Raw genomic sequence first — 21,481 nt, forward strand, 5'->3', positions numbered from 1 at the left:
AGAACTGAACGTCACTGTCAAATAGTGTAATTGATGTTGGTCACAGGGACGTCTGTTGTGAGGAGCGAAGGAGTGATTCGAATAGATGTAGAAAGAGAGAGATAGACAGAATGAAGCATACAACGGGATTGTTGATGATCAGCTGGAATGGAAATATAAACGAGATTAATCTTATTTATTTTTCTCCTGTTCCCATATTACTGAAAATCCTGTCCATTTAGGGTATACATCAATGTCCCTGTTTTAAGTGGGGCATGCCCCTTTGTCTCTCTTCATTGAGTGCGATCATCTTCCTTTATTCATTAATGTATGCCGAGACAGTATTTAATTCCCTTTCCTCATTGCCCTTCAGAAGGTGTTGTTGATCTGCCTTCCTGACCCACTGCAGTCCGTGGGCTGTCGGAAGTCAGTGCTTAGTTCCGTACGGTTTCATTTCTTTGAGAGGTTGTAGTGAGTGATATAACTGAGCGGCTGGCTTGGACATTTCAAAGGCAATTGAGTATCAAATGCATCGCTGGAGTCACGTGTGTGCCCGACCAGCAGAAGGTGGTCAATTTTATTCCTTGGAGGGCATTAGATTACCAGGTAGGATTTTCTGACGATTTACAATGGTTTTATAGCTGCATTTGATTTTATTAAATTCAAATTCCACCATTTGCGGTGGTGGGATTCGATTCCCTGTGGGGATCAGTACCTGGGACACTGGATTAATAAACAAGAAATAATACCACAGAGACATTGCCTTCCCAGCATCTCCAAACTTCGGCACTAGCAATAGTGGTATTGCTGTGGGCGTGGCTGTGCTTGAAGCACAAAAGTTCGCGAGGCTAAGGCATGATTTTGCAAAACACTCCATCCTTCGTAATTTTGTCTTCATTAGAAGTTTCGAACATCAGAAGGGCCCATGGCCAAAATGAGCTGGGTGTCTTTGGTCATGAGTCACTAACAGAATTCATATCAAGCAGCAAGTAATCATCACAGTAAATTGGATACTGTCTTTCTTTGCAAAATGATTCAAGTATAGGAGTGAAGAAAACTTCCTGCAGTGCTACAATGTTGTTCAGAAAGTACTTGGGGCAATGCGTACAGATTACCCCTCCTTTATAAGGAATGATCACCTTGCCACAGAGAGCCAGTGTAAAGGGATTCCGCCGGACTAATCCGAGTGGTGATGGTATCATGAGGAAACAGTGAAGGAAATAATCAGTATCAGTACAAAAATAAGATGATTGTATTACAACTTGAGGTTTTTGCACAAGCACTCATTATTTTCAAACCAGGACATTTACCGTGTTATCTAAAACATGTGTATTTTCTGCAATATTAGGCAATATATATAAATGCAGGGAAAAGTGCAGGGAAATGAGAATAGCATGGATGGACATTTTGGTCAGCATGGACAAGTTTGGGCTGAACGGCCTGTCTCCGTTCTGTAGGACTCTATGATAACATACTTACTTGAGTGTAGCCTCGTGTTAGCTGAGACAGAGTTTCAGGCTCTTGAATGAACTGTCACTGCCTCAATGTGCAGCTGGTGTGTGACCCTGTACTGAGCGTCATGTTGTTCACAAATCTGTAAGCAGCCACATTCCGATAGAGTTCGCCATTCCCACCAGCCTCTGACCTCCATACAGAACACGAGCCTGTCTTCTCTGCGATGGGAGATGCCTCCTTGAGACTTGGCACAAACCATCCGTTGTCCCTCCTCACTGTCAGCAAACCACGGTATTGTTCATGTAACACGTGTGTGTACCATTAGCAATGGAACCAGGAGGAACACTATGGAGCAGCCTTTCTATGCATTGTATGCTTCATTGATTTGTCATGTTAGAGCATCAATTACATCCACCTTTGTGTTACAGTCTGGAGGGGCTGAATGGTCTCTTCTCTTCATGCATTAGTGTTTTGAGGGGCTGAATGTCTTCCTCCTGGTCCCACTAAAAAGGCTAAAGGACATTATTGGGCGACTCTCGGTTCCTGCTTACCAGCATGATATACTGACTGGACTCATTATCTTCCAGTGTAACAGTAGACAGGCAGGGGCATAGAAGCCAGCAAACACAGCAAGCCAGGCAACATTGAGTTCTCCAATTTCAAATAACCTCCCTTCCAATCCGCCAACTCCCTTCCCAGCCCCTCCTCCTCCCTTCCATTCTTCTGATCAACCCTTCTTCCATCTGCCAGCCGGATTCAGTCTTCCCATCGTCCAACCCAGTGGTACCCCTTTACCTGTGTTTACCTATTCCGATCTCACAAACTTGCCTCCTCCTCTCTCCCCCTACAGATTTATCTGTAGCTCCATCACCGCTAACCCCTGTCCTGAAGAAGGATTATAACCAAGGCGTTGTCTTCTCCACTCCTGATGCTGTCTGGTTTGTTGTCACCTTTAACCTCCTGCCTGTCTACTTTGGATTCCAACATTTGCAGATTTGTTTTCAAAATCTCTTCCTGTGTAGTCAGCCGGAGAAATGGAATGGGCTGTGTTTCTACTGATCCAATAGTTTTGATGGCCGAATGGTTTTCTCACATTACTGTGAAACCAGCTTGAAATGCTACATGAACTTCTTTTATTTTATCATGAAAATGTGCAGGGTCTGATCGCACTGTTACATGAATGCTGCCGACACTTCAACAGCTGAAGCTTAAATATTGTCTAGGTTTGGTACTTTAGCACCTGAGGAGATTACACATTGTTCTAAACATTGTGTGATCTTCACAGAACATCCCCATTTTGATTGTATGATGGAGGGAAAGACATTGATGAAGGAGCTGACGTTGTTTGTGCTGAGAAAGTTTCCCCGAGAATTCCCCACAGAGATATCCAGGCACTGAGAGGATTAATCTCCACCTGTCACATTGTATTCTGAATGACCCAACCAGTGGGGAGTTTACACCTGATTCCCATTAAGATAAATCTTGTTCAGGCGCCAGAACACCTTGATCATTCAACTTCTGCTGTGAGGTCAGGGCAAAGTCACTCTGACGCTGTGTTCGTATCTTTTGTTCATGTCAATAGGTCAGGGTATATGTTTGGAGAGTGTTTCCTTCTCTGAGAGAGTAATGACTGTTGGGGCCTCTCTATCCCAGACAGCTACATCGATTCTCCTGCCCCTCCGCTGCTGCCTGACCTGCTGCGCTTTTCCAGCACCACGCGTTTCGATGTCTACCGGCCTGCCCTCGTCAACCTTTCTGGTCACGTTACCAAGGAACTTTAACAAATTCATCAGGCGTGAACTTCCACTCACAAAGCCATGCTTACTATTCCTAATCAATCCCTGTTTTCCAAATCCATGTACATATTATCCCTCAAAATATTCTCACATAATTTACCTACCACAGATGTTAAGCTCATTGGTCTATACTTCCCAGGCTTTAGTTTTCAGTCCTTCTTGAATAAGGGTGAACATTTGCTTTCCTCCAGTTTTCCAGAACCTCACCAATTGTAACTGATGCTCAAAATTATCAGCGAGGGTCCCCGCAAATTCTTCTCTAGCCCCTTTCAGCGTCCTTGGATATATCTGGTGAGGACAATGAGATTTATCCAACATCAAACATTCTAGTACCTTCAATACCTACTCTACTGTGACATGGACTGCCCCTAAGATATCACCACTATCTTCCCCAAATTCCCAAGTATTCATGTATTTCTCCACGGGAAACACAGAGTAGATTTTTTTTTAGGACATTGTCCATCTCTTATGATTCCACACTTACATGTTCACATTGATATTTAAGGAGTCCTATTCTCTTTCTAGTTAATGTTTTTCCTTTAATATACTTAAACTACCTGTTTGGATTTATCCTGATCTTCTCAGCCAAGGTTACATCATGTCCCCTTTTCAGCCCTCCTGATTTCCTTCTTCAGTAAACTCCTGCATCCCTTTTATACCTCCAGAGATTCCCTTGATCCCAGGTGCCTGGACCTAAGCTATGCCTCCACAATTTTTCTGGTCAAAGCTTCAATATCTCTTGTCTTACAGGATTCCTCATTCCTGTCAACGTTCCTTTCACCCTCACAGGAACATGTAGATCTTGAACTCCAGCTGTCTCACTTTTAAAGTCCACCTATTTGGCGAAGGTCCCTTTGCCTGCAAACAGACTACTCCAATTAACCCCTTCGAACTCCTGTCTAACTCAATCAAAATACACCATCCCCAATTTAGAACTTAAATTTGTGGACCATTTTCCCCCTCTCCATAACTATTTAAAATTAATAGAACTATAATCAACGGTCCCAGAGTGTACATCTACTGTAACACTAATCACCTGTCTTGCCACATTTCTTAGAGTAGGTCAAATTTTGCTCCTTCCCGAATAGAACCCTCAATATACTGCTTGAGGAAACTTTCCTGACGTACTTTATGGATTCCATCCCATCAATCACTTAACGCTCTGGCAGTCCCAGTCTGTTACAAAAATTAAAACTTCTATTACAACAGCCCTATTGTTCCTGCAAGTCTCCCCAGCCTCTTCACACATTTTTGTTCCTTTAATTTCTGCTGACTATTTGGGGGCGTATAGTACAAGCCCAATAATGTCACCATCCACTTCATATTTCTTACCTCCACCCACAAGCCTCACTGGTTGATCCTTTAGTTATTTCATCGCCAGTTAGTGCTTTGATACACGAATTTAATCAAAAATGCATCTCCCCCTCCCCCCCTTCCACCACCTCTGACCCTCATAATGCACTTTATCCTTGTACATCAAGTTACCAGTCCTATCCATCCCTCAACCATGTTTTTTTAATAGCTATACTATCCCAGCACCAATTACCTATCCACACCCTGAGTTCATCGGCTTTACCTGTCAGTCCTCTTGCATCAAAACAGATGCAATTTAATCCAACAGGCATTCCTTGCTCCCTATCATGTTCCAACCTGACCTGTCTCTTCACATTGCTGTTTTTGATTAAAGTACCTACTTCTAGCCACGCACTTGCCTCCCTGCTGTTGAGGATAACTGCTCCCGCCAAGTTGGTTTGAAACCTCCCTTGGTTAAAGCACTAGCCCAAGCACAAACAAATCTGTCTGTGAAGATATTGATCCACCTCCATTGTATGTGCAACACGTCCCTCTTGAACAGGTCAACACTGTCACAGAAACTATCCCAATGATCCAAAAATATGAATATCTCTCCCCGCACCAATTCTTTAGTCACGTATTTACCTGCCGTATACTCCTGTTCTTACCTTCACTAGCTCATGACACTGGAAGTAATCAGGAGACTAACATTGTAGAGGTCCTTTTTCTAAACTTTTCTCCTCACTCTCTGTAATCACTCTGTAGGACCTCATTCCTATACCTCCCTGTGTCATTTGTGCCAACGTGCACAATGACTTCTAGCAACTCCCCCTCCCCCTTGAGAATGTTCTGCAGCCGCTTGGAGATATCCTGGACTCTGACACCTGCGAGTCAACCCAACGGCCTGGATTCCCATTTGAGGCCACAGAACCTCCGATCTGTCCCTTTAATAATTGTCTCTTCTATCTCTAAGAATTCTTTTCTTTATCCTTTCCAGTTGTGCCCCAGAGCCAGTCTTAATGCGACCAACCTGGCTACTGCTGCTTTCCCCTGAACTGTCATTTCCTGACACCCATCTCCCCACCCCACAAAATCAATATCCAGAATGGTATTCTCGTTTTCGACGGGAATGGCCACAGAGTATCCTTGCACTCTCTTCCTACCCCCTTTGCCATTCCTGGCGGTCGCCCAGCTACTCTCTGCCTGGACACAACTGGAAGCAAGGAATGCCTGTTGGAATAAATTGTATTTAGTTAAATGCATCAGGGATGACAGGTAAGGCTGATGAACTCAGGGCCTGGGTCTTTCCATGGGACTGGGATATGACAGTCATTTCATAAACATAGCTAAGGGAGGGACTTGGGTGTGACCACCTCACTAAAGCTCTTATCTATGCAGTTCTCGGTATCTCGGATGATCTGGAGTGCATCCCGCTCCAGCTCCCGAATTCGGTCTCCCAAGAGCTGCAGCTGGGTGTACTCATCAAAATGTTGAAATCTCCCTGAACTCCCCCATTCTGCAGGAGGAACATGTGACTGCCCTTTCTGCCATCTCGACTGCTGAAAGACTAGAGTTAAAAGGAGTATGCCTGAGCTTATGTGCACCTTTTGCTGAGCTGCTGCTCACTGATATCGCTCAAATCAAAGCACAACGACCTACTCTGTTATTGACAGCATGTCTATGGACCGCTCCACATTTAGTTTTGGCGAGGGAAGGAGGGAGACACTATAGTGATGTAGTGTTAGGGCCTTAAGCACTCTTTGACACCAGGCACATAATGACCTTTTCGTCAGTGCAGATCACTGCTTAACCTTCGAAGGTGTCTTGCTGAGGTCTTCCTTCTGGTAGTGGTAACTGTGCTGATGCAAGTACTCCCCCGACATCCAATCCGCTTTGTCACAGTCCTCTGGTCTTTTCTGTCTAATAGTGCTGCATTTCTGAATACCTTGAGTCTATTGATTGCATGCCAAACTGTGTCTCACTCCCCAGAGAGAGAGGTTGAAATTCCAATTAAAACAGGCTATTGGAAAAAAAAGTTTACCATTGGACATATGAGCGACAGTATGCCGATCTGCTCACTGATTCTGCTTTTCCTTTCAATTTACGCAAATTTATTCTGATAACCCTTAATTCGAATTTCCTGCATTTTCCCCGTAACCCTTGTTTAAAAATCTGTCCATCTCAGCCTTGAAGATATTTAGTGATCCAGCCTCAACAGTCTTCATAATTTTCTACAATTGTTGCGCTCCCACTGATGTGAGACGTGGTGGTTTTTAAACCCATGGCTTTGTTTTTTCTACCATGGTGTGGAAGTTGAACCTACATTAAATGCTGTCCTATTCGATCGCATCACCTCTGTGGCCAGATGCAAAATCAAAAAAACACAAAGTTTAGGAGCCTGTAATCTCTTCCCTCATCTTCCACATCAGCCTACGGTACAGTTCATCCGGATCTACGGATTTGCCCACTTTTTATCCTGCATAAACTTCCAATTCTTCCTCAGCTTGTGTGCCAATTTGCTTATAGCACTCTATTTGGGATTGACAGTGAATTCAAGAACTGCTTCTACAAAGAGAAGACCGATATGTAGTATGTGTTTAAAATATTCTCTGGCTCTGTGCACAGGATGCTTCCTCAGGCTCTAGTACTCCCTGTTCTTTCTCTTGTTAACTTCTTGCCTGTAATGAACCGATAAAATGTCTTAGGAGTATTGAAGCTATTGCCCGCTAATGCTTTTGTTAACCATTATTTTGTTCTCCTACGAACTTTCTTGAGTTTAGCCCGACACGTTCACTGTTCTTCTGGCATCCATATTTGTATCTGCTACGTATTGATATGAGAAGTTCTCTGGAATAAATGTCAAGACATGTTTCCCCTCTTAAAAAACATTTACTGTCCTAATGAATGGTTGGAGTTGAAATGCCTGAATACAATGATTCTATTATTGGATTTACAAAACTCAATGAATTGGTTACATGTCTGCTCCTGTACACTTGGGGTAGGGGCAGCAGTATAGCTCTGTAACAGCCTTGAGGGATGAATTGAGGAACTACACATGGCTTCGGGCAGCAGTTGGCCATTTGGCTGTACCATTCAGAATGCTCATGGCTAATCCGCGTTTGTCTGCCCATCCGTCTCCTTCTGTTCCCAATAAACATTGACTCGCCTGTCCAGCAAAGATCAGTCAAGCTCAGACTTATGCACTTAATGGTAAGGTCCCAGGGAGTGTTGCTAAGCAAAGAGACTTGGATGAGAGCTTCATAGTTCTTTGAAAGGGGAGTCGCAGGTAGATAGGATAGTGAAGAAGGCGTTTGGTATGGTTTCCTTTATTGGTCAGAGTACTGAGTACAGGAATAGGGAGGTCATGGTGTGGCTGTACAGGACATTGGTTCGGCCACTCTTGGAATATTGCGTGCAATTCTAGTCTCTTACCTATTAGAAAGATGTTGTGAGGCTTGAAACGGTTCAGAAAAGATTCACAAAGATGTTGCCAGGGTTGCAGGATTTGAGCTACAGAGAGTCGCTGAACAGTCTGGGGCTGTTTTCCCAGGACGTTCGGAGACTGAGGGATGACCTTTTAGAGGTTTGCGAAATTAAGAGTGGCATGGATAGGGTAAATAGGAAAAGTCTTTTCCCTGGTGTCGGGGAGTCCTGAACAAGAAGGCATAGTTTTAGGGTGAAAGAGGAAAGATATAAAAGAGACTGAAAGGGGCAACGTTTTCACGCAGAAGGCGGTACTTGTATGCAGCTGTCAGAGGATGTGGTGGCGGCTGGTACAATTGCAACATTTAAGAGGCATTTGGATGGATATATGAATAGGAAGGGTTTGGCGGGATATGGACTGGGTGTTGACAGGTGGGATTAGATTGGGTTGGGATACTAGTCGGCATGGACGAGTTGGACCGAAAGGTCTGCTTCCATGCTGAACATCTCGATGACTCTATGACTCTATAAACGAGTCTTTACTGCTCTCTGAGGATGAGGACACCACAGGTAGCACAACACTAAAGTAAATGGGACATCCTTATTTCTTTGTGGGACCTGTTATTTTAGAACTGAACATCAAATCACCACTCTTTTCAGAAATAAGGAAAGAATAATTAGGAATAAACTTAAAATATTCTGGACACCAAACCTGTCCTACATTGCCACTGACCCTTTCCAATCGAATATGTATCAAACCCAGCCTCTGCTGCTGTCTCAGGAAGACAATACACCACATGAGAATGAAAAAGGTAGCAGAATGAGGACATCGAGTCTGATATGCTATTAAATCATTTCTTATATGTTCCTCACCGTCATTATCCTGCCTTTCCCCGAGAATCCTTGATCCCCTTATAAACCAAAAACTTATCTATCTGTGCTTGAATGACACTCGTGTCTGTGTGTGTACATGTGTGTGGTGGGCGCGCACGTGTGTTTGTGTCCATGTGATTGTCATCTGTGTATTTGTGCGCCTACGTCTGTCTTTCTGTATATCAGCCTGTGTGTTGTATCTGCGTTTTTGTCTATTTTTATGCGACTCTATATGTCTGCGTGTATTTTTATGTGTGTACCTGCCTATCGTCTTGTAAGTATTGTGTTTGTTCGTATGTTGGGGTGATTACCAATAATTCTGAGTATTTCTGTGTCTGCATCTCTGTGTAGTGAGGTACCTGTATTTTTTTTTGGAGGGGGGAGTGAAAGGACTGTCGTTCCAAATGCCAGTGTGTTTAAAGTGAGAATTGTCTTTCACTGAGCACTGCTCCTTAATGTGTCAGTGGGACGTGATGTTTCAGAAACTCCACACGAGATATCCCAGTCCACTCCATCTTGCACTAGTATCTTCCCCACATGGCGGGGTTAGGCGGGTGAGGGAATGGATATTCGGAACTCCAACACCCGGCTTGCCCATTTCTGTGCTATTCCATGCTGTTTTTACAATGTGAGAAAGGGATGGAGGGAGTGAGGGCAGGAGTTGGTGGCCCTGCTGTTAATGCTGGTGTAGGTGAGGGGAATTGTGAGGTGTCCGGAATGAGTCAGTCAACAGTTTTGAATCCATATAGTATTATTAGTGTGGGGTGTATTGCATAGCTGATAGAGTAAGTGTGGGAAGGAAGTTGCTGAATTAAATAATGAGAGTGGCAGTGCCTGAGCCGTATTTGGAGATAGAGCATGAGGATTGCCCAAGGGTTGGTGCTATAACAGATATACAGTGAGTGTGAGGTAGCAGAGAGACAATGGTGACCTTTGTCCTGACAGAGCGGGGAATATATTGATACTTGCCCTGTATTGCTGGGCATTTATTCAGATCATCTCAGTGTCGGGGTGAGCCTCCTCGAATGTCTTGTTCAAGTCTATCACTAATAATGACACAGAGTTGTCCCTCAGACTCCACAACATCAGTTTAGGCAGTGCTAACAAATAGCAAGGAGAAGCAAATATTGCTGTTATATATCAAAAACAAAATGGTTGCAGAAAATCTGAGCATCATATGCTGGAAAGTAAATATGCAAGTATCATGGATACTGCAGTCTTATTGGTTAGTCTCAAGTTGCATCTAAACTGCATTAACTAAGTGACTGCAATCGCTGTGAAAAACAAATTCTGTAAAGTGTATATGAGGTGGGTTGAAGAGTATGTTGTGAAGTAAACTAGAGAGTAGGCTACTTTGGATTTAGTGTTGTGTGATCAGAAGGATGAATTCATAACCTTGCTCTGAAACAGCTTTTTGAGGAATAGTGACATTAATAAGGTGCATTTTACACGGTGTCTGCATTCAACATAGAATGCTTGAACATTCTGGTCAAACATCATGGTATCCTGGAGGGTCACTCTCACTCCAGTCAATTGGGAAAGTACAATATAACATTCAGTGGGAGACAAGCAATACTTGTTAGAGTCACAGATTCTGACAGTACGGAGACAGGCCCTTCAGCCCAAACTGGTCCATCCGAACAAAATGTCCATCCACGATAACCCCATTTCTCTGCTGTTGTCCTGTATCTTTCTAATACTTTCCTGTCCTTGCATTTGTCCAAATGTCTTTTAAATGTTGGGAATGTTCCCACCTCAACCTCTTCCGCTGGCACATCATTCCATATGCGTACCAGCCCCTGTGTGTAAAGCAGTTGCTCCTCAGGTTCCCTTTTATTGTTTCCTCTCTGACCTTTAACTGATTCCCTTAGTCCTTGATTTCCCAACCTTGGGGAAAAATAAACTGAGTGCATTCACTCTGTCCATACCTCCCATGATCTTATACACTTCTATCAGATCCCCCCTCAGACTCATACATCTTAAATAAAAACTCCAAGCTTCCCCAACCTCTCACTACAACGCAGACCGTTGGGTCCTTTGCTACATCCTTGTAAATTTCTTCTGCACTCTTTCCAGTTTAATAACATCCTTCTTATAGCACAGTGATCAAAAGTGAACATTACACTACCAGTATGGCCTCACCATCATCCTGTGTAACTGCAAAGTAACTCCCTAATTTCGATACTCAGTGATATACACTGATGAAGGCCAGTGTGCCAAAAGCTTTCTTTGCTGCCATGTATTCCTCTGAATCAAATTTCAGAGTACCATGCACCTGAAATCAAAGGTCCCTCTATTCCACTACACTCCTTAGGAACCAACCATTCACCATGAACTTCCAACCTTGATTTGATTTTCTAAAATGCAAGAACTTACACTGATCAGTATTAAAATCCATTTGCCATTTCTCAGCCACTTCTCCAGCTGATCAAGATACTGCTGTATTTTCTCTAATTTCTGATAACCTTCCTCACTTTCCATGATGCTGCTTATTTTCGTATCATCTTCAAACTTACAAATCATTCCGATACATTCTCATCTAAATCATAGATATATGTAATATGTAGTGATCCCAGAACCAACTCGTGAGGCATTCCACTTGTCACAGGCCTCCAGTCTGACAAGCATCCTTCCACTTTTACCCTCTGCTTCCTACCATCAAGACAATTTATTTCGATCTAACCTTCCAGAGCAGCGTACCACTTGGAACATCACTGAAGGACTTAGTGGAATCCATATAGCCTACGAATACCACTCTGCCCTTCTCAACGTTGCTGGTCACATCATCAAAGAATTCGAACAAATTTGTGAGCCATGATTTCCCATGCACAAAGCCGTGCTGAGTTTGATGATGGGCTTTTGCCTGAGACATTGATTTTCCTGTTCCTAGGATGCTGCTTGACCTGCTGTGCTTTTCTAGCACCACTCTAATCTTACACCGAATAACACCCTGTCTTTCCAAATGCATGAATATGTTATCTCTCAGAACCTTTTCCAGTAAGATACCTACTATTAATTTTAGGTTTACTGATCGATAGTTCCCAGGTTTTTCTTTGTAGCCCTTCTTGAGTAAGGGCACAGTATTAGCTACCCTCCAGTCCTCCGGGACCTCACCCATTGGTCAGAAATGATGCGAAAGTATCAGCCAGGGCTCCCACAATTCCTTCTCTGTCCTCCTGCAGTGTTCCTGAATATATCCGATCAGACCAGGAGATTAATAGAAATATAAATTCTGAAAAAAGCGTCTATTTATTTCAGGTACAAACACCAAAGTAAGGGAAAGTGACACAATGGTGTTTAACGTAACAAATTCGAAAATGTATTAATCATAGGAAGTGGCTTCAGAAGAATTTCAGTCATTGTGGAAACCTGAGAATTTTCAGAAATTCATAATCCAGAAACAAGGGCCATGAAACTGATAAGGAAATCAGAAAGAGACCATGAATGCTCACAAACAGGAACAAAAACACTGCATAAACCTACAATCTGTATTTCAAAGGAAACAGAATAAAAGCAAGGTCAAATATGGAAATTTGTAATCGGGAGAGGAGAGTTTATTGTGAAGAACAGGGAAATGGTCAAGAAAATAATCAGTTACTATGCATCTGTCTTCATGGAGTAAGATCCACAAAATCACCCAGTAATACCAAGTGATCATATATGGCTTGTGCAACTAAAGACATAAAGTCAATTTGTATCAGTAACAAGGTAGTATTTGAAAAAGTAACTGGATTGAGCATGGCTAAGTCTGACAAACCTGATGTTCTTCATATGAAATTGTCAGACATAAATCAGCAATAGAAATATTAATTGTACCGTCGATGACTGTGTTTCATTTTCCTGTGCATTCTGCAGAGGCTGGAAGCCATTGTGGATAAATGCAAGTTAGTGAACGTGGTCCAAGCACTATAGATGAATGGAAGGGATCCAAGCATCTATAAATGGAAGAAGACATAGTTTAGAGAACTGCCGACCAATTAACTTGACATCTGCAGGGAAACTGTTGGAATCTATTATACAGCGTGTGATGTTGGCTATTTAGAAATTAACTGCAACAATGGAGAGAATCCGTATGTATTTCTGATGGACGTCTAACAAGGTATGCTATTAGATGTTAGACCCCATCTACTACCATCTAACAAAAGCAACAGGAAGTGACTTCACCACAGGAAATAACATCACCAAAGGAAATGACATCAACAACCCAAAGAAACGCAAACATACAAATAGAAAGTAGGAATTTTCAGCATTGCTTCGCGTGAGGTCCACTGAAGATGTAAGGTAATGAAACGTCTGGAAATGAACCTTCCAAACCTTCATCTATTGCGAACAGTGTTGGTGACCCAATATGAGAAAGAATATACTGACCATTAAAAAGTGCAATGGACCTTCTCCAGATTAATGCCACAGATGGCGATGTTGCCTGATGAGAAAACTCGGCCCATGTTCTCCAGAGTTTCAAAAAAATGAGAGGTGGGTCATACTGAATTTCAGAAAATTCACAGAACATATGACAATTTGGAAATTACCAGAACACTTCCCTGGATGTTTAAATCCACATTCTGGGCAAATAATGGCAAGATATAGGATTGGCCACTTAAGTCCATAATAATGAGGAAATTCATCAGTCAGTGAGAACTGCCTAAAACAGGGACATAAAAACCTGCTCGCAGGGTAAGATTAGGGACAATCCCGAGATATCCTGCAAGTGTGTCAAGCAGAAAAGAATAACAAGGGAACAGGTAAGAGTCATTAGTGACTTGACAATTTGCATCCAAACCAACTTAGTGATAGGAGACAGAGGGTAGTGGTTGAAGGGTGTAAGTGTGGCACTGCTTGTCAAGGATAGTATTACAGTGGTGGAAAGGACGATAGAGATAGACTTGCCATCTGACGTAGTTTGGGCTGAGGTTAGAAATTGGAAAGGTAAGGTCACCCTGTTAGGAGTTTTCTACAGGCCTCCTAATAGTCCGAGAGACGTAGAGGAAAGTATTGCAAGGATGATTCAGGAGAAGAGTGAAAGTAGTAGGGTGGTTGTTATGGGGGACTTTAACTTCCCAGATATTGACTGGGAAAGCTATAGCTCGAGTTCGTTAGATGGGTTGGTGTTTGTCCAATGTGTGCAGGAGGGTTTCCTGACACAATATGTAGACAGGCCAACAAGCGGTGAGGCCATACAGGATTTGGTTCTCGGTAATGAACCAGGCCAGGTGTTAGACTTGGAGGTCGGTGAGCACTTCGGGGACAGTGACCACAACTCGGCGATTTTACTCTAGTGATGGAGAGGGATAAGTGTGCACTGCAGGGCAGGAGTTATAGCTGGGGGCAGGGAAATTATGATGCAGTGAGGCATGACGTAGGATGTGTGGATTGGAAAAATAGGCTTCAAGGGAAGGACACAAATGATATGTGGAGCTTGTTCAACGAGCAGCTATTGGGTCTCCTTGACAAGTATGTACCAGTCAGGCAGGGAGGAAAGTGTCTTGTAAGGGAGCCGTGGTTTAATAAGGAATTGGAATCCCTTGTAAAAGGGAAGAGGGCGGCCTATGTAAAGATGAGGCGTGAAGGTTCAGTTGGGGCGATTGAGTGTTATAAGTTAGCCAGGAAGGATCTAAAGAGAGAGCTAAGAGCAGCGAGAAGGGGACATGAAAAGTCCTTGGTTGATAGGATTGGGAAAACCCTAAGGCTTTCTATAGGTATGTCAGGAATAAAAGGATGACTAGGGTAGGTATCGGTCCAGTTAATGATAGTAGTGGGAAGTTGTGCGTGGAGGCAGAGGAGATTGGAGAGACACTAAATCAATACTTTTCGTCAGTATTCACTCAGGAACAGGACATTGTTGCTGATGTGAATATTGAGTCACAAGTGATTAGAATGGATGGCTTTGAGGTATGTAGGGAAGAGGTCCGGGGAATACTGGAAAGGATGAAAATAGATAAGTCCCCTGGGCCTCATGGCATTTATCCTAGGATCCTCTGGGAAGCTAGGGAGGAGATAGCGGAGCCGTTGGCCCTGATTTTTATGTCGTCGTTGTCTACAGGAATAGTGCCAGAAATCTGCAGGATTGCGAATGTGGTCCCCTTGTTCAACAAGGGGATTAGGGACAGTCCTAGCAACTATAGGCCAGTGAGTCTCACTCCTGTTGTGGGCAAAGTCTTAGAGAGAATTGTAAGGGATAGGATTTATGAACATCTGGATAGGAATAATGTGATCAAGGATAGTCAGCATGGTTTTGTGAAGGGCAGGTCGTGCCTCACAAGCCTTATTGATTTCTTCGAGAAGGTGACCAAGGAGGTGGACGAGGGTAAAGCAGTAGATGTGGTGTATATGGATTTTAGCAAGGCGTTCAATAAGGTACCCCATGGTAGGCTACTGCAAAAATTACGGAGGTATGGCATTGAGGTTGCATTAAAGGTTTGGATTCGGAATTGGCTGGCTGGAAGGAGACAGAGGGTAGTAGTTGATGGTAAAGGTTCATCTTGGAGTGCAGTTACTAGCGGTGTTCCACAAGGATCTGTTTTGGGACCATTGCTGTTTGTCATTTTTATAAATGACCTGGAGGAGGGGCTTGACGGCTGGGTGAGCAGGTTTGTGGATGATACGAAAGTTGGTGGAGTGGTGGACTGCGAAGAAGGATGTGGCAGGTTACAGCGGGATATAGATAAGTTGCAGAGCTGGGCAGAAAGGTGGCAAATGGAGTTCAATGTAGCTAAGTGTGAAGTGATTCACTTTGGTAGGAGTAATAAGAAGATGGGCTAATGGTAGGCTACTTGGTAGTGTGGATGAGCAGAGGGATCTTGGTGTCCATGTACACAGATCTCTGAAAGTTGCCACCCAGGTAGATAGTGCTGTGAAGAAGGCATATGGCGCACTGGGCTTTATTGGTAGAGGAATTGAGTTCCGGAGTCCTGAGGTCATGTTGCAGTTGTATAAGACTCTGGTGCGGCCTTATCTGGAGTATTGTGTACAGTTTTGGTCGCCATACTATAGGAAGGATGTGGAGGCACTGGAACAGGTGCAGAAGAGGTTTACCAGGATGTTGCCTGGCATGGTAGGAAGATCGTATGAGGAAAGGCTGAGGCACTTGGGGCTGTTCTCATTGGAGAAAAGAAGGTTTAGGGGAGATTTGATAGAGGTGTACAAGATGATTAGGGGTTTAGATAGGGTTGACAGTGAGAACATTTTTCCGCGTATGGAGTAAGCTGTTACTCGCGGACATAGCTTTAAATTAAGTGGAGGTTGGTATAGGACAGATGTTAGGGGTAGATTCTTTACTCAGCGGGTTGTGAGTTCATGGAATGCCCTGCCAGTATCAGTGGTGGACTCTCCCTCCTTATGGTCATTCAAGCGGGTATTGGATAAGCATATGGAGGTTATTGGGCTAGTGTAGGTTAGGTAGACTTCGGTCGGCGCAACATCGAGGGCCGAAGGGCCTGTACTGTGCTGTACTTTTCTATGTTCTATGTTCTATGTGTGATTGGAGACCGGTGTCCAATAGTGTATCACAGGGATCAGTGCTGTGTCCCTTATTATTTGTGATTCGGAGGTGTTGGTGTTGGACTGGGGTGGACAAACCTAAAAATCACATAACACCAGGTTATACTCAAGCAGGTCTATTCAGAGGCACGAGCTTTCAAGTTGCACAACACCTAATGAAGAAGCAGCACTTCGAAGCTAGTGCCTCCGCGTAAACCTGTTGGACTATAACCTAGTGTTGTGTGAACTATAACCTTATTATTTCTGGTACTCATAAATGATGCAGCTGTGAATACAGATGGGGGTGGCGGGAGTATGACAACTGTGTTTGTGTTTGATAGAAAGATTGGCCGGGTGGTTCGCAGAGAGGAGGAAGGCCTTATGTTACAGGAAGATACAGATGGAATCATCAGATGGACAGATCAATACTTGATGGAATGCAATCGGATAAATATGAGGTGATACACTTTAGAAGAAGGAACCAGACAGGGGAGTACTCATTGAATGACAGCACAGGAGGATGCTCAGAGGGTGGTTCTCCACATATCCCTGAATGTAACTAAACAGGTTAATACATAATTTGAGAAAGCATCGAGACCGTGAACATAACCTTTATACATCAGGGCATAGATTATAAGAGTTATGCGGAACTTTGGTTTGGCCAAGATGGAATACGGTATGTAGTTCTGGGAACCACATTCCGGGAAGGATCAGATTGTGGTGGAGGGGGGCTGAGAGGAGATTCACCAGGATGTTCCCAGGGATGGAGCATATCAGCTATGGAGAGTGGCTGGATAAGCTCGGGTTGTTTAGTTTGGAGGAGAGAAGACTGAGTGGCCCGTGATTCAGAAGGATAGTATTCCGAGGGACATGGACAGGGTGGATAGACTGCAGCTGTTCTTTTTAGTCAAAGGACCAAGAACAGGGGAACACATTTTAAAGAGAAGCGTTTGAGATTTGGAGGGAATTGAGGTTTGTGTTTTCACCCAGAGGGTGTTGGGGTCAGGAATGGCCTTCTTGAGGGAGAAGTTGTCATGGATACTTCACAACCATTAGAAAATACACGGCTGTGCACTTGAAATGCCATAAGATTCACGGCTACGGGTCTTGTGTCGGAAAGTGGGGTTAATGTCGACCATGCTGTATTGTTGATGGTACAAAGTCTATGCTTCTGTGTTTGCAGGTCTGTTGAAGGTCAATCATTGAGTAGCTTAAGATAGGAATTGATGAGTTTCTGAAGAGTATATTAACAAGGGTTTTAAGATTGAACTTGTAATATCTTCTTAAAATATGTCAATCGCAAAATTAAGGGAAAAAAAGGAACAGTTTTCTAACAGTCTGTTATCAGAGAATTGAGGAGAGGGAAAAGGCAGAACTATGGAGCAAATACTTCAGTTATGTCTTCACAGAAGAAAAGAAAACAAAAAAGAAAACTTCCCAACAATACTAGCGAACATTAGTCTGTTGAAAAAAAAGAGAATAGAATGAAATTAGCAACAGAACAGTTTTAGAGGAAGTATTGGACCTGAAAGTAATGAGCACAGACAAAGTCAACAGAGATTTATCAAATGGGAATCATATTTGAGATAATGACTTTTAGCATAATTATGGAGAAGCAATCAATGCAAAACGATTCGATTTTCCGGAAATTTTTGATAAAGCTCCAAGCCTATTATGCAAATTCAAATCCAGTGGGACTTGCACGAATATGGTTTTAGAATGGGGGAGCTGGCAGGAAGCAGTGAGTAGGAATAAACAAGTTTTGTTTCGAGTGGAACGCTTGGCGGATATAGCAGGACTGGGGCTTGGGCCCCAGCTATTCCAAATAGACATCATATGTTTAGTTACGTAGATCAAATACAATATTTCCAAGTCTGCTGATGGCACTAAACAATATCGGATTGTGAGTGGGTGAGCAGGATGTCAAAACACTGCAAGGTGATTGAAACAAATGCCGTGTCTGAGCAAATACGTGGCAGATGAAGTGCAATGGCCGGGCGGGGGATATGTGATGTTGTGACCTTTGATAGGAAAAACAGAACGGGAGCCTATTATTTGAATAGGGATTGGTTGAAAAACGTTAATCTATAAAGGAACTTAAGCTGCATTTTTGTTTGCTTCTGTGCAGCCATCCGAGTTCAGTGCAGGGCAGTGAGATCTGAAACTAGAAGTCAATACTGGGAATGGCATTGGCATGTTGACCAGTGTACACAGACCCAACAAATGGGGAGCTGTAACATTGAAAAGAATCTGGATCTCCCTTTACACCAGTCACTGAAAGCAATATTGCAGGAGCAGAAAGCTAGTAGGCAGATAAATTGTGTATTCACCTTCATTTTAGGGGGAATTGAATACAGGAGTAAGGGTGTTTTACTGTAGCTGTACAGGGCCTTAGAGAGACCACTTCTCGAACATTATGCAGTTTTGGTCTCCTGACCTTATAAAGGACAAACCTGACATTGAGGAAGAGCAGCGAAGGATGGCCAGACTGATCTCTGGGATGACAGGCTTGTTCTGGGAGCAGAGTCTGGTGTGGCTGGGCCTGTATTCCATGGGGTTTAGGAAAATGAGTGGAGATCTCTATGAAATACGTAAAATTCTGTCAGGACGAGACAGATTGGAAGCAGGGGTGATAATTTCCCTAGGTGGGACATCAAAAACATAGGGCCACAATATTAGGTACAGACAGGCCACACTGTATTGAGATGAGAATGAATGTCTGCACTCAGAGACTGGTGAACCTGGGGAATAATCTCGCAGATCAGGCTGTGTAACTAAGACACTGAATATAAGTAAGGATTTATATACAGTGAATGGATAGGGAGAGAGCAGGGATATGGTATAAAGTTAGAGGATCAGATATCTTTACCGTGATTTACCGTACGATACTGTGTTACAGAAAATCATGCAATGTTAATAATGGAGCCATTGGCAAAAAAAATGGGTAAGGACCGAACCGCAAAATGTCAGTAAAAACCAAAAATTAATGTTAGTCTAACACACACACACTAGCACAGTCTAAGTAAACCTTTAAATCATATGTTGTAATGCAATAGTTTTCTTAATGTAACACTTTCACACCACAGTCACTGACTACAGCCCTGTACCTTCCACCAAGCTCTTCACCAGAAGACACGCAGGGCTGACTGACCACGTGATACTGATGGGGAATCCCAGTTCTACCCAAGATTCTCTCCCGGTTTTAAATAAAGTTCTTTCTAAATATAGACTAATATTCCCAGTTTTAGGCTCAGTTTCAAGGTTTTCAGATCCGATTACATTCCTGTTTTCTGAACAGATTGATTGTGCATTTTGCAGAAAGAGGATCATGAGGCTGAGTTTTATTGGTCAGCTGGTGCCTGGCAAGGAATCGCGTCACTGCGAACGGGAGTTCATTTTGTAGAAAAAGGTGCGCAATTCACGAATTACATTGCAGCGAAGTCATATATAATAAACACGCGCTATCAGAGAACTGCCTGTATATTGAATCGAGGAGCAAACTTGATGGACCAAAGGGACTACAGCAGTTCTTATTTTATATTTCACAGTGTTTAAACATATTGTGGGATATGAACACAGTGTTGGGAAAACTGCAGTCAGGAGATTTTCTAGAATGGGGACGGCTCAATTTGTTGAATGGATTACTCCTTTCCTGGTGTTTCTGTGCAAATTGTGGTAAAGCTCTGTAAATGTTGTCACAATCCTCAGATGTGAGGAACAAGGCCTCTACAGGGTCAACAGGTCTGTGTTTCCCATTCCCTTTTCCGGTACCGAGGTTGAGGCCGGGTATTCTGTCCGGTTTTATCCTTTCAGAACTCGGAGCAGTTTGATACAATAGTGTCTTGCTTGGCCGATTCAGAGACCATTGAAGAGTTCATCACATCTCTCTGTGTCTGGAGTCACTTTTAGGCCAGACCAGGAAAGCACAGGAGATTCGCTTCCTGAAAGTACATTGGGGAAGGAGATCAAGTTTACAATCAACATTGGACACAAGGTCACTGTTACAATCACCAGATTCTAGATCTTGATATTTTATTAATTATTTTTAACTTACACCAGCTGCTAGAGCATTATCCTGTATTGGAGTAGTAATCCAGTGACATCTTCACAGCAGCACCATCTCCATCTAGGAACCTATCGGAAACCACATTGCGCAGGTTATTTTTGTACTGCTTGACAGCTCTGTCAAAAGGAACTCCCACCAACTTGATTATCGTGAAGGCATTGAGGGAGTGTTAAATGGTCAGAATGTAATTATTAATCTATTAGTGGACGGGACATAGTTGAGTAATTTTTCACATTGCCAGGGAAATGTCAGAGTTGGAGCTGGAATGGAAAAGCTTCCCCAGGCTTGTTGTGCAGCACAAGTCTTCAGTTCCATTGCAGGAATGGTGTCAGGGCCCCATTGCCTTCCTCGTATCTATTGTGTCCAGCTGTTTCTTCATGTCACGTGCAGCGAATCAAATTGGTTGAAGACTGCCATCTGTTATTCTGTGGGCATCATGACGAGGGTGAGGTGCATCATCCACTCAACACCTCTGGCTGAGGATGGTGCAGATACTACATCCTTGTCTTTTTCATTGATGTGCAGGGCTGTTCCATTATTTATGATTGGGATATTTCTGGTGTCCTCTCCTCCAGTAAGTTGTTTAATCGTACACCGACATTTATGTCTGGATGTGGCAGGACTGCAGAGTTTAGATCTGATCTGTTGGTCTTGGGATCATTTCGTCCTCTCTATCAGATGTTAGTTCTGCTGTTTGGAATGAAACCACTCAAGCGCAGTAGCTTTGATGGTTTGTCATCAGCTTTAGGTACACATGGTTCTGACTCTGGCATGTTCACCCACACTCGTCACTGAACCATCTCTCGGTTTGATGGTAATGGTAGACTGATGGAATATCCTGGGGAAAATGATACAGATTATGTTTGAATACAATCCTGCTTCTGTTGCTGCTGTTGTCAACAGCATCGCATGAATGCTCAGTTTGAGCTGCAATATCTGCAATTCAATTCTACTGACTGTCCCCCAGTTCACATAGAGACCCATTCACCCATCAGCCATGAACTCAGTGACCGCACCTGGTTTCTAATGCGGTAATATTTCCATTTTCATATTCTCATTCTGCTGAGGGTTCTCCATGGTGTCATGCTTCCAATTTGTTACATTACTCAAACGCTTCAAC

The sequence above is a fragment of the Chiloscyllium punctatum genome, chromosome 16 (assembly GCF_047496795.1).
Source record: "Chiloscyllium punctatum isolate Juve2018m chromosome 16, sChiPun1.3, whole genome shotgun sequence".
Lineage (NCBI taxonomy): Eukaryota > Metazoa > Chordata > Chondrichthyes > Orectolobiformes > Hemiscylliidae > Chiloscyllium > Chiloscyllium punctatum.